The sequence below is a fragment of the Misgurnus anguillicaudatus genome, chromosome 22 (genome assembly GCF_027580225.2).
Source record: "Misgurnus anguillicaudatus chromosome 22, ASM2758022v2, whole genome shotgun sequence".
Lineage (NCBI taxonomy): Eukaryota > Metazoa > Chordata > Actinopteri > Cypriniformes > Cobitidae > Misgurnus > Misgurnus anguillicaudatus.
In genome coordinates, this window is record NC_073358.2 from 39,727,725 (window position 1) to 39,740,334 (window position 12,610).

At 36.6% G+C, this 12,610-nt stretch overlaps 1 long non-coding RNA gene across 1 annotated transcript; it reads right to left on the reverse strand.

Annotated features, from left to right (window-relative positions):
* Positions 1-10,083: 10,083 nt before the first annotated feature.
* LOC141358892 (uncharacterized) lies at positions 10,084-11,899 on the reverse strand. Its single transcript, XR_012365415.1, has 2 exons — positions 11,498-11,899; positions 10,084-10,267 (listed from the first exon to the last, which is right to left on the reverse strand). It is a non-coding gene; the product is annotated as an uncharacterized lncRNA (long non-coding RNA).
* Between the last annotated feature and the right edge of the window lie 711 nt (positions 11,900-12,610).

A 12,610-nucleotide genomic window follows, 5' to 3' on the forward strand; every position in this document is an offset into this window, starting at 1 on the left:
TTTAACACATTATGTGTTATTTTAACACATTGTGTGTCATTTCGTGTAGATTGTGAGCTTAAATAAATGAAATGGACATCACAAGATGTGTTAAAACAACACAAAGTGTCTTATTCCAAAAATAACACAGAGATGTGTTAAGTTAAGGACAACACACTAGAGTGTACACATTCATTTTAAGAGTGTAAAAAGGTTGGGAACCACTGTGTTACATTAGTACTTAAAACAAGGTCTACTGCCAAATATATAATTTTTTTTAAGAGATGTAGAACATCAGGGTAACAAATTTAAAATGATAAATAAAATAAAACCAAAATAGCTGTCAGATAAACTATAACAAACAGCTCAACAGATTTTCCAATTTGTTTAAAAACTAAGGCATCATCATACTCCACAAGTAAACATACCAAAATACTTAAATAATTATCTAAATATGGAAACATTAGACCTAATGTGCATTGTTTTAAAATGCTAACAAGAGTCACACAGTGTCTTGCATGAATAAATGTGTTTATTTTTTAACACATATGAAAGATTTTGATTATTAATGTGTACAAGCATTTCTAACAAAACAGATTAAAACTGAATCTAGGGATTTGAACTGCAGTGCTTGTTATAAATCCATTGCATGGTTAGTCAAGATTAAATAGAAATTTAAGGCATTAATGTGTTCTTAATCTTTTTACTTCACGGCGCTTGTCTTTCCTGCTCCGGACAGATAGCTGCAGAGTTTAGGCTTTGTCCACACGAAGCCGGTGCATTCCCTATCCGATCATTTTTTTTCCTAAAAAAATTATCCATAAACACGAAACCACTGAAACCAACTGAAAGCGGTGTAGTATATATGCCGGACCAGTATGGGGCGCTGTAATTCTGCCACAGATATACACTATACACGGAGAAGAAGACTTTGAGCATGCGCATAACAAACGTATAGTGTTGTCCATTATCGCTTGTTGCTCACCACAATTGCATAGAAGCAATAGATTTTGCTGTAATAAAGCTAGTAGGCTTAGTAGCTTCTGTAGCACGAACACAATCACGTAGTCCGTCGTTATTGTTGTTGCTGTTACGTGTGACGCTTCCGACACGTGATGTGATGACGTTTTCGCTTCACAAAATATACGAATTGGCTGTACACACGAAACCGCAAGGGTGTCGATTTCAGATTTATCCACTTTAGGACCCGGTTTCAAAAAATTGCTGTTTCAGTCTCCCAAAACGCCGGATCTGTGTGGATGAAACCGCAATACGTTAAAAAATGTATACGTATGCAGCGATACACATCTCCGTGTGGACAGCTACTTAGTTCCAACCCTAATTAAACACATCTGAAAAATCTAATTAAAGTTTTCAGGATTACTTGGAAATGACATTCAGGTGTGTTTGATTAGGGTTGGAACCAAACTCTGCAGGACTGTGGCCCTCTAGAACCCAGGGTTCCCCACTGCTTTAAACCATATCTGAATGAAGACACACGTGGATAGGCACATCAAACACATGCGCCGCTGCATAGATGGACTGACAACTGGAATTAAAGTATTGTGAGATCAGACTGCTTGTTATAATTTGGAATGGCTTTCGCAGAACAATGATGTCACTCGGCAGCTGGTCTGTGCAGCGCTGCATGAACAAGGGGGCCCCAAGGGTCGCATAGCCTGCGTATAGGGAGGATCGGCTCTGGCTCTACACAAACAGATATCATGTCAATACATTTCTACCGAGCAGGAGAGTGATGTCATTCTGTTCTTCTGTCATATTTGTGCTCAAACTGACTGTAATCATGCTTTGCAGGAGGTAAACAAGATAAAAGGCAAACAAAGATGACAAGATTTGAGATTGTATTTGTCACATACAGTTATACAGTTTGCAGTAAATATACAAGTGAAATGTAAGCCTTGTATACAGTATAGTCTGTAAAAAAATAGAGTACATTTCATATTTTTAAAACTTAATGGAGCAGTGTGGGTTTCAGCGGCATCTAGGGGTGAGGTTCAATTCAATTTTATTTATATGTCGCCAGGGCTCCAGACTAAAATTTGAGAGAGGTGGCACTGGCACCACCAATGGCGCTTTTCCATTGCAGTACCCCACAATTTGGTTTGGGTCAGGTCGGGTCAGCTCACCTCACTTTGGCTTGGTTAGCTTTTCCATTGAGTTAAGTAACACTTTAGAGTGGGAGGGATTATATTTGCGTTGCCTGCTGCTGTATCATACAAGTGAAAGCGTTGTTGGAATGCTAAACATCCCCATACATTCATTTATTTCTCAGTCCACCACAAAATCAAAATTGACCACCACAAAGATGTTAGCACTGTAAGGTACCACCCACCAGCCCAACGACGGATGAAAGTGGAGTGGGTGAAGGGGTCTCGTGTTCGTTCCTTCCTCAGCGCTTCTAGAGGAATAATTCCATATCATGATTAAATTAATTTCTTTGATCTCTGTGTTTAAATTATAATCTGACTGCAATTTAATATACTAAGAATTTTGTGTATTAATCCAATATCTGTTGATCATAATTTAGATGTTTGATTATTTATAAATTCCCATAATCTTAATTATTCGTTCATTAGGGACCCGATATCGCACAGGATATACGTCGGCCGTTGCGTACATCTCACGGACACAAAAGGGCTTTTCACACCTGAAATTGTTAACCCTGGGTTATTCTAAAACCAGGGTTAACGGAATCCTGGGTTATTTTTTTCATGTTTCACACTGTTCAAACTTAACCAGGGGTTAAGAGATAACCCTGGGTATTCATAATTTGACGTTTCACACTGTGCATTCCTAAACCCTGGGTCAGGAGTCTCCAACCCAGTTTCAACACACCTGTCTGTTATTATCAAGCCTTGATTAGCTACTTCAGCTGTGTTTAATTAGGGTCATAACATTCTAACCCTGCTTCGTTTCACACTGCATGCGTTTGGCACCACAATGCGAGGTTAACACCACAAATGCGGTGCTAACCCTGCTCCAGAGCAGGGTTTGATAACCCTGGGTAAAAAGCGGTGCTAACACTGCTTTCAAATTACAGGTGTGAAACGCTCCTTAACCCAGGGTTAAAAGCGGGGTTTAGAATGATGATAACCCAGGGTTAAGCGCAGTTTGAAAACCCCTAAATTGTCTGATCTTAGTCAGAGGTTGCCGGGTAAACTAATATTTTTACGTCTGGCCACCCCATGCTTGCTCCAATCATAAAAATAGTTACTTTAGTCACGATCATGCAACTTGCTAAGTCAGGTGATAGACATAAATCTGAGAGTCCTGGTAAATGTGCTACATGCTCCATTCAACATCAAAAAACCAGTGTGATCATATCCTGACATACTTATTTTGCGGTAATATCAGACTCCTTCTAATCTACTGAAAATAATAATAATTTCTGAAAGAATTAAAATAAATCAATACAATTTCTGAAAAATTCAGATGAAACAAATGTAACAATTTATTATACCAGGCAGGTTCCAGCTTCAAACATAAATTAAAGAATATCATACAGAATATGATTCAATTCCAATTAATTAAAATGATTAACAGTTTCAAAGTCATACCTGGCAATAGACACTCTGGCTATAGAGTATTTCCATAGTGAATATAATATACCCAAAATGGTGTAGGAAGTTTCTTGTTAAAGATTTCTTCCATGATGTTTGAATACACACACACAAAGTGTGGGGAAGTTTCTTGCTAAAGAATACTTCCCCGAGTCTCTTGCCAAGCCACCTTATATAAACAGAATGAGACAAAAAATAGTAACATCTCAAATCAGGATTTGGTTGGTCGGTTCTCGTGACCTGAAGGAGCACCAAATGGGACTGTTACCCATCTGTAATCTAGATCTTCTCATGATGTGACACCCCTCGCAGGAGTACAGATTATGTCTTAAGTTTTAAACTTTGATACACTTTCTCTTAGAATTATAGAAATTAGACCTTTTTAACCATCGCACCATCACCTTTAAAACGAAACCAAACATGAAGATGAAAACTTTGTAGCATCACAACATATGATATACCCAATGTTACATATATTTCCAGTAACCAAAACCTTAAAGGAGAAGAGAGAGGAGGTGAAATACAGATCAGTTCCTGGGTATCCGTGACCCCTGTGGACAGAGACAACAGGTCTCTCAAAAATAGACACAGAATGTGGTTTTTATTGTTTTATGGTCCAGCTCCAAAAACAAAACTTGTCCACCTGTCCTACAGCACATCGTGTTTATTACTACCTCTGTATCACATGACAGTTTATGTACAAACACCGGTGGCGTCGTCAGTCGATACAGTGGCGACTTTATAGATACCCAAGCGCCCTTATGTTTGTTCGTAGCAATTTTAATGGACAAGAAGCCGACTGACGAACACCCTTTTGCCGAGAAATGGTTCGGCTGAGGTGTTCCGGTAAAGAAGTCACGCCATGTGTCGAAAATGTTGACAGTTAAGGTAATGCCGAGTTCAGACTGCACGATTTTAGCCCTGATTTTGACTCGCCGACAGGTTTTGAGAAATCACCGACAAATGGCCGAAATCACAGGCAAATCGATGCTCGTGCACGCGAGTGACAATCACACAGTGTGAATTATAAAAGACGCGTTCTGAGAGGATCGCCGACGAGTCGCCGACACCTGTGAGATATTTGGCATGCTAAATATCTGGACCGGTCGGCGATTCAAAATCATTCCGTGTGAAATGTGTTTTGACTGACAATAACATCGGCGATGACCTACATCCAATGAGAGAGCAACATACAGGACAGCTGGAAGTTCGGGGAGGAGTCTCTCCAAACATTTCCTCATTCATCATTTTTATTTCTTCTTCTTTCTGCTGCAAATGAGCGCACATGCAATTTGTATGGTAAACTTCTTGCGGGTGACTATTTTTAATAATAATCCCAGTCTCACGTGAGAACTCCGGTCTTGCACGCGTGACCTCGCGTTGTTTCCTTCGCGTCACTTCTCGCGTGCGTTTGGTTGTGAGACGTAGTTTACGGACCGGGAAAAGTTATTCTTCTTACGGTAAAGTCATAGAGTATGAAGACCCCTGTCGCCAATCCATCATGCAGTGTGAAACAGCAGCGACTGAACGCTTCCCCTGATAATCACGCAGTGTGAAACCACAGGTGACCCGACTAATTTGAAAATCATACAGTCTGAACTCGGCATAAGTTAACTTCTCTAATGTTAGCTATGTGCTTGTTAGCCTAGATTTGTGAAGTCCGTTCTATGAATACACTTAAAGGCGGAGTCCACGATGTTTGAAATAAAACGCTTTGGAAAAGGAGACGGGCCGACTACCAAAACACACTTATAGCCAATCAGCAGTAAGGAGCATGTCTACTAACCGACATCCTTGCCGGGTTGCGTATGTGTGGAGTGGGTCTATCAACAGAAGGTCCAGATTCTATTGGGGTAGGGGCGTGTTTGTTTAGGTGATTTCAAATATCAACATTGGCTTTCAAACATCATGGACTCCGCCTTTGAAATCAGTAACGAGTAGTTAACAAAATACAACAAATCTTGCATGATTTTCATAGCCCACCTATATTTTTCATATTTACGATAGTAGATATTATGGTACATTAGAATCTTACAGTTATTCTTTGTAAGTGCTCTAGATTTCAGATAGCAGTTAATTAAGTAATGACCTATTAAACGTCATAATAACACTGGAGTTGAAGGTTGTGTGTACTGTCTCGTTTTTAATCCATCTCTCTCTCTCACACTGTTCTGTTCAAGTATGGGTGCCATTATATATTATTTTAAGTACAAATGTAAAATATGTTTATAGATATTATTTTCACAGATGCATTGATGTGCAGTGATGCAGTGGACAACTTGTGAGGGTAATACCATCCACTTGCATGCACCTAAATTGTGATGCAGAAACACAATAGGAGGATCCATCTGTCTCCGACCACAACTAAATTTCAAAATCACAACTCATTTTTTTAGACTTGTTATTACACTTGTTATCGTGTCTTATTCAAAATTGATGTACACAAGCACATATACAATAAGGTACAGTGTAACATAAGAACGACGAAGAGTTAAAAAGGTTTCAGGAAAGCCAGCCCTGGAATCGGGATTGATTTCGGGACACCCATAGATTCAGGTCCACCTCAACTTAATCCATGCCCACCCATCTGTCATGTTCTGCATCCGCAACTGTCTCCAATCAAGATGACTGAGTATTTCACTTGACAAGGGGAACGGGATCAAATCTGCTGCGTGTCTGAAAAGAAAACTTCTTTATAAAATCAGACTGGACATATACTGACATAGCTTATGTACAAATAAACAAATGTTGATGAAAGTACTCTGGTCTTCAAAAAAAAAAAAAAAAAAATGTGACAACAAACTTACAGAATATTGTTTTCACCAAATGCTAGCATCATCCTAAATAACATTAAAACATGCTAGCATCGTGCTGAAATATGCTAACAATGTTAAACAGTCATGCTAAAACATGCCAACATGCAAGCTATAAATTATCATCTATATGACCTCCAAACTTTAAAACTACAACAATCTTAAATTCCTCAAATAGCTTTTTAAAACTATTTTAACATTTTTAACTTTTTTAACTATTTTAACTTAAGCCACTATCAAAGTTTGTATACAATATCTTATTTTAAAAATATATGATTTCTGAATTTTTATGAAAGTTGCATGAAAGTGAATTTAACTGATTATAAAAATCAAAATGTATAAATATATAATTTAAAAACATTCAAGAAAACAACAAAGAAATAAGGAAGTTTTATTCAACTAATATACTAAGTGTGATGTTGATCTAAAGTTGTAGTTTTTGCATAAAAAAATTATTAGAGAATGTAAACTTTATTAAAGGAAATAATTTTAACTTACTATTAACGGGGGATCATTATCTCTGCAGAAAAATGACATGAATAAGAATTTTTATGTATTGTTTATTCTGCCATGACAGAATAGCCTTTAATTTGACAACCAACACAAATCCTTACAGAGTTTGAAACAGATAATTTCTAATGTACAAGTTAATGCTTTACCACACCTCCCTCATCATCTTTAGATGAACAACACCCATGTTATTATAATTTCAAAAACACAAATGGTAACAGTAGGACTAACAGTTGTAACAGAACTAACTCAACAGTTGTAAAATCACATACATTATTAAATTAAATAATTTCTTTATGCCAAACTATGAAGTTAGAAAGCTGTTAGCTTTTTATGTTCTGAAATATCTGCTTTGTTTTACTGGGGCTTTTTTCTATAGAAATTGATGTGTTGTATATTAAGCAGAAATGTGTTTTACCTTAAAACTCCAAGAGAATGAGCCTGACGATTTGTCTGTTTTAAATAAAGTTGAATACAGTTAGTTACTGAGCATAGGTGATACAGCAATAAAAACTAACTATGTATCCTGTTATTTAAAATGAAGACATTACAAGTGTTGAAATATAATTTGAAGTCATTGTTTTTGTGTTATTAATTATTATCATATGTATCTGTTCACCTAAATATGAAAGAAACAGCAAGGTAATGGAAGCTATTAGCTGGAATGCATGCCTTTTGTTTTCATAGGGCATATTGACCATTTGTTATCTACTCAAATGGGGATGATCAGGAATGCGTTTACAGCTGTCCTTTCTTGCCTGACTGTAACCTTTCTTTGATGTTTATATTGTAATCTAAAGGCATTGTTTCCATCTGAAGGGACTGCCCCCTTCGAATGGCTTTAAATGTAATGCATGTATATCCAAAGTCAGACTTGGTTACTGCAGCGCCCCGAGCTCTATGCTCTGACTCCAAGTACGCTTTCTGCAATAAAGACTACTGCTCGAGGAAATCCAAGTCTCCTGGTCTTCGCTAAAAAAGTTTCCAACACAAGATTAAATTATTTAAAGCCACAATAAGTTTTAAGAAAGACATAAGTAAGATTTTTGTAAACAAAATATCCAAAAACTACTTGCACAGTGTGATACTGTTGTGTACTTACATTATAGCAAAAGTTCCCAAGGGTTTGTATATATAGAGAAATTCCTATTTTAATCCTCCTGTTATGTTAAAACGTTAGCAACCCTTTTAATGTTATTTAGAATTTACAAAAAATAACTTTGTAATTTTTTATATACATAAATTGTTTTTTAATAGAAGAATTTCTATGAAAACATATATTTTGTAGCACATACAAATTTAGTGTATATTTAGTAATAAATAAAAGTAGTAATGAAAATAATATATAACATAGTTATATAATAGGGCTGGGTATCGATTCAGATGTTCCAGATCGATTCGATTTCAATTCGCAAGCTATCAAATCGATTTGATTCCGATTCTCGATTCGATTTTCGATTCTGGTTCTCGGGTAGGTTTTTATACTTGATTCTCGATTCAACTCAATGAATATAGATTTAATACAAATACTATATTAATAAAAAAGAACAGCGAACAGCAGTTTACAAGTGGGTAATTAATAAAAAAATGAAAAGCCACAACACTAACGTTGAAGACTAGTAATTAGATTAAAGTTAATCTTACGTTCAATGTTTGTGGAAATAAATATGAAAGAAAAAAAAAATCGATTCTGCTCTTTGAGAATCGATTTTTATTAGACCACGTTTAAAAAAACGATTAATCGGAAAATCAATTTTTTTTGCCCAGCCCTATTATATAATATATAAGGTTCATTAGTTAACATTCAAATCAAATCATCAAATCAAAGTTTATTTATAGAGCACCTTAAACAGCAGGTGTTCACCAAAGTGCTGTACATACAGTATAAAATAAACAGAAAATTAAAAAGCATAAAATAAATACAAGATAAAAAATTAAAAACACAATAAAATAAAAATACAATAAAATATCCAATAAAAACAATAGTAATCAGTAATAGACACTTAAAAATAACTCCTAACAGGTAGCTCTCATACTGCGTTATATGCTGCACTATACAAATATGTTTTTAAATAAGATTTAAAAACAGTAAGTGAAGGTGCCTGCCTAATGTACAAAGGTAAATTATTCCATAGTTTCGGGCCCGCTACTGCAAAGGCACGTTCACCTCTGCTCTTCAATCTTGCATTGGGGGAGACTAAAAGCAGCTGCCCAGCAGACCTAAGTGCTCTAGATGGAGCATATGGCTGTAATAGATTTGAGATGTATTTTGGAGCATTGTTGTTTACTGATTTAAAAACTAAAAGTAAAATCTTGAAATCAATTCTAAAAGGAATGGGCAACCAGTGAAGAGAAGCTAAAATAGGTGTAATGTGGTCTCGTTTACGTGTCCCAGTTAATAAACGTGCAGCTGCATTTTGTACCCTCTGCAAGAGTGTTAGGGATGTCTTACCAATGCCAACATAGAGACTATTACAATAGTCCAGACGGGATGATATAAAAGCATGGATGACCCTCTCAAAATCAGTGAAAGATAAAAATGACTTGACTTTAGATAATTGCCTTAACTGATAAAAACACGATTTAACTACCAAATTAATCTGTTTATCTAGTTTAAAGTCACCGTCCATTAAAACACCCAGGTTTTTTACAACGGGCTTCACATATGAATTTAAGTCACCCAGATCTACATCGGGGGTATTGATGGTACCACCAGGTTTAAACAAAATGATTTCAGTTTTATCTTCATTAAACTTTAAGAAATTGGAGGCCATCCAAGCTTTAACATCCTCAAGACATCTCAACAAAGGTGCTATAGAGTTTGCATTGTTTCGTTTCAAAGGTAGATAGAGTTGCGAGTCATCTGCATAACAGTGAAAAGAGATGGCATGTTTTCTAAATATGGACCCTAAAGGTAATATATATAAAGAAAATAAAATGGGTCCAAGAATGGAACCCTGAGGGACTCCACATACAAGAGATGCAGTAGAAGACACAAACTTCCCAAGGCGTACCGAAAAAGTTCTATCACCCAGATAAGCTCTAAACCACTGTAACGCAGCACCAGTGCCGGCCTGAGCCTCTTGGAGGCCCTAAGCAGAATGTGTTTGGGGGCCCCCCTCCCACCCCGCGGACACAAATGTCACGCTCTAATGTTACATTATAAATGAATACAGTGAGGTTAAATAATGAAAAAAATCTATACTTAAATAAAATACTTTATTCTTCAATGTGTCATGTCATATTAACAGGCTATGGAATGTTAACATTGGCCAGCAAGAAAAACCTCATCTGCTGCATCATCAGCTGTGGAGGCACTGACACTTGATGAAACATCAGGGGCGGGTAGAGTTGGTTGTGCTCCAAAGTACTTCAACAGTGTTCCTGAAAAAAATAGCATTGGATAAGTGCATAGTTGATCGAGCAGAATGAGTTTATTTTGCTAATTTTTCATTACTTACACAACAAGCAATAAATAAATAAATATGAGGATAGCACTGTTACATCACTACCCACCATATAAATAAGATAGAAGTCTATTTTCATCACAGAAATCTTCCTACCCAACATGGTATTGGTATATATTCTCATAAAGTCCAAAACCATCTCTTACCAAAGATCTTAGACAGAGAGCGCATGTGCTTTGCCTATGAAGCTGGAACGTTACCGATGTTGGAACGTTCACTTCAACACATACAGCAACGCTAGCTAGGGGTGTGATGGATCACAAAACTCACGGTTCGGATCACATTATGGTTTTTGAGGCACAGATCTGATCATTTTTCGGATCAGCAGAATAAGGGGTTGGAAAAACTAATAAAAAATGAGGAAATTACTTACAAACAGTTATAAAAAGAACAAAGTTGCACATTAAATAAGGGCTAAAATTAGCATTAGGTACAGAAATCAAATCAAATGAATCATAACACTTTATTGTATGAATTAAATATAATTATTCTTTTTTAGAGCTACAGAAGTGATTTTCTCTTTGTCTTGGAAGGTTTGATTAACATTAATGACACAGATTTAAGTAGGTTAATTAAGGTTACTGTCTCTTTAAGAGAAGCACGGACCTGGTTTCTGCCTAATCTATACATAAACCGCCCAAAGACATAAACAAATGTTTTTAGTGGAAAAGAGTACTGTGGAGATCACTTTGTTTGTATGTGCCCTGTCAAGAACAGAAAGATTTTATTTTCGTCTCTCCATGTGTGCCCTACTAAGTGCACTTACACGCGGCGCGCTCACACAGACGGAAATACCGACGGCGGAGCATAAACACGTTATGTTATTTTCAGTGCTCTATTCCTCAAATGTATGTTAATGGACTACAGTATGACACAAAATAGCGTAACTCTCTCTAAAGTTTAAAAATCAAGTGTTAGTGTTCTGATCTCTGAAGGGAGCTGGGCTGGACAATTTAAACCGCATGGGCATGCAGAATACTGCTCACTTTAGCGCCTTTTTGCGGGATAAATTGTTTAAAATCACTTGAAATGTTAACTTTTGCAAGCCTTTGAAACACGTGCAAATGATAAACTTTCGCTATTTGAGCGCATGCACCACTAACACAAATTAAACATAACGTTACTTTATATAATCATGCAAACATACCTTTATCTTGCTCTTTTTTTCCTCATCCTCGGTCCTTTTCTTTGTTCTCTTTTCGGCCCCAGAGGGATATATCCTTTTTTGTGACATGTCAAATGGCTCATCATTGTTTACAGTGAGTGACGACGTCGTGCACTTGCGCGCTGACGCGCAGGTGGCGCAGGTGTCTATGTTGCGCCTGACTAAAACGCTAGCACTGCAGACACATAGTTGTCTGCAAATCAAAATTTTCTTGTCTTTAATTATTCATTTATAAATTCGTATTCATTCATTCATCCATTTATATTACCTGTTTAAGTTATTTAATTGTATAAAAAATAAAAATTAAAAAACGATTGGGGCGGGGGCCCCCTGGTGGCCAGCGGGGCCCTAAGCAGCCGCTTGGTTCGCTTATGCCTCGGGCCGGCCCTGCGCAGCACCCTTTAACATTAGTTACTGTTTGTGCATGTTAGTTCACAGTGCATTGACAAGATTTTAATAAGGTATTACTAATTGTTGAAATTAAGATTATCAAAGATTAATAAAAGCTGTATAAGTGCAGTTCATTATTAGTTCATGTTAACTAATGTAGTTAACTAATGTTAACTAATGAACCTTACTGTAAAGTGTTACCCAATTATTTTATTTGAGAACAGCTTTACCAGTTTTTCCACATATTAATAGTAAAAACACTCATTAGATCAGTTTTATAGAAACATTTTATGTTCTGTATGTACATTTATACTTGGCAGACACTTTTATTCAAAGTGACTAAAAGTAACCTCAAGTCAAAAAGTATCAAGGAAAAGTCAATTAGCATATTTTGCAGAGATGTCAAAGCTTTAGGGTCAATTTGACTGGACTGATCATCAAATTTGTGCATTCAAAGATCCGTCAATGGGCATTTAGTAAAAACTGACATTATTTAGTTTGTGTTTATTAATGTTCAGACTAAAGTTTTTCTCATTTGGTATGGTCATTGTTCAGATGTCAGGATCTGGTCTGTCATTTGTGTGTTTAGTCTTTTAGTGACAGGGTCCTGTCATCCCCGTATTTTGTCTTGTGTTTGTGTGGAGAGTTACATGACGTGTGTTATGTGTAGCACGTGCTCTCCTGTCTGTAGTCTTAACCTTACCC